The sequence below is a fragment of the Sardina pilchardus genome, chromosome 10 (genome assembly GCF_963854185.1).
Source record: "Sardina pilchardus chromosome 10, fSarPil1.1, whole genome shotgun sequence".
NCBI lineage: Eukaryota > Metazoa > Chordata > Actinopteri > Clupeiformes > Clupeidae > Sardina > Sardina pilchardus.
The window spans coordinates 28699075-28701574 of record NC_085003.1 but is presented as its reverse complement, the minus strand read 5'-3'; the positions used below and the strand labels follow the sequence as shown (position 1 = coordinate 28701574).

The 2500-nt window shown below is 49.0% G+C and overlaps 1 protein-coding gene across 1 annotated transcript in view; it reads right to left on the bottom strand.

Annotated features, from left to right (window-relative positions):
• Positions 1–2500, bottom strand: part of b4galnt4a (beta-1,4-N-acetyl-galactosaminyl transferase 4a) — a 155603-nt gene that overhangs the window by 120977 nt on the left and 32126 nt on the right. The window lies entirely within an intron of this gene.

The following is a 2500-nucleotide window of genomic DNA, read 5'->3' as shown; positions in this document are numbered from 1 at the left end:
GGGGGATTTGATTAGCATTCCAGCTCTAATCATGCCTCTGCAGCAGGCTGACGTGGGGAAAGGTGGCTAAACAAACCGGCGAGTCGGAATCGCTGTTTATTCGTGTCAAAATCAGCTCGGCGCGGCGATGCCGGGATTGTTAATTGCGCGCATCAGTGGAGTTTATTTGCTCTAATTAGGCAGTGAAGTTTACGGCGGGGCACGGGGGCGGCAGAGCTGAGTGCTCTCACTGAGCGCGTGCAGACCGTCCCGCTGTAATTACGCACCAGCCCGCTGGAGGGAGGGGGACACAGACAGCCAGACACACACACACACACACACACACACACACACACAGACACACACACACATATGTGCACACACACGTGTGCACACACACGTGCACACACACGCACACACACACGCACGCACACACAAACAGTCAATATGCACATTGACAAACACAGATAGACTGATATGTACAGATGTGCATGCATACAAACGGTACATACTTACATAAATTACATACAGTACATACAGCACAAATACACACACACACACACACACAAACACACACACACCTGAACACACTCTAGTCACACAATCAAATGCATCCACACATCCACAAACACACGGACACATGGACACACATACACACACACACACTCACACTCGCTCCTCGCACAAATCCTCCTGCGCTTGCCAAACCACACAGTTGCTTGCCTTTATCAACAGCCACCACATTACCACTCGCCACAATTGCTATTCATCCACCGATCAGGCCCCGCTCACACGCAGGAAGCAGCGCTATTGTCACACGCAGCAGTGAGGCAAAAGCCGCGATTGTGTACGGGAGCGCAGCGCTTACACACACACACACACACACACACATACACACACAGAAAGAGAGAGAGATAATAGCAGGCTTTGAGATGGACCAGCGATCTCCCCCCCAAATCTCCTTAATTTCCCCTAATCTAGGTTATGGGGAAACGGAGCCAGCGAGGCCAGAGCACCTGGTGCTTTTCTGAGGCTTCTTCCTGTGTGAGTCTACTGCGGCCTATTCAAAGTGCGCAAATAGAACTACACAGACACAAATAAACAAACCACCACACACACACACACACACACACACACACACACACACACACACACACACACACACACTGCCACAAATACATAAACTCATGCATAAAGTATAAACCACACTAGCATATGAATACATATAACATGACATTCAGCCATAAACCCTCACATTCAATAGAATATATATACAGCACAATCAAATCTGCAGACACAGCGACACATTCGCACAGCTGCAGCATTTCCATACACACATATACATGTCAATACATGTCAACAAACAAACAACACATTCACATGTCACACATACAACATATGCATGGATACTAAATATACATGCAAACAAGCATGCATACAAGCCGACACATGCCAAAGTTATGTACAAAAGGCAACACAAAAGGCAAATAAACGGCGTCATATGCCGCTCCCTACAGCCTGAGTGGAGGCTTTTCAGGGAGTGGATTAAAGTAAATGAATTGAACATAAGCAGATCAAGTGAGGAAGCTTGATTAAATAACGATTAGCAGCCCGGGGACACTTTCACTTTTCAGCAATGCGTTGCATGCCCGCCCCCCCCAACCAAACACACACACACACACACACAGTGACAGGCACAATCCCCACTGATGCAGAGCTAGCATGGGCACTGCCGCGCGTCTACGTATGCTACTCCACAAAAGCCTGATCCAGAGCTAGTGCAAGAGGCCTCAGATGTGCTCGCTAACAGGCAGCTGTCCAGCAGAGGTCATATCTTACACCAGATGGTCATGAATACCATGGTGAGCATCTAGATACTTTTGACAGGCTTGCGACTGGTCAGTAAACACAACTAGAAGTTGAAGTCTACAAGAATTGGCTCATTCTCAGAACTGGTTCACGCACCCTAGTTGCTAGACGAAACTGAGGAGTGGGTTGACCTCACCTAGCTCGGTGAGCGCTTGAGACTGTCTGGTGGTCACATCTGCTTGACCTGTGCTGAGGCCATAGTTCACCATACTGTCAGCAGCTGGTCTGGACCTGAGCTGCTCTCATTGCAGACGGCAAGTCTGATCTTCCTGCTCAGTGGGCGTTTGGTCAAGTCTGACAGGGCTGCATGACCTCACTGCTCCCTGCCCCCCCCCCCCCACCACCACCCTCCCCTTCCCCGCATGGCCAGGTCACCATGGCAACCGGTACCTCCAAAAGAAAACATTTCCATCACGCTCAATAAAACTCTACATCAAGAGCTGAGCTACACTGAATGCCCTACACACACACACCCACTCACACATGCGCGCACACACACACGCACACACACACACACACACACATAAACACACACACACACAGCCCTAAGGCAAAGTGTGATCTACAAACAACTGAGTGTATTTGTAAATGCTTTTTTGTGTGTATGTGCATGTGTGAGTGCTGGGGAACCATGTGTATGTGTATGCATGTG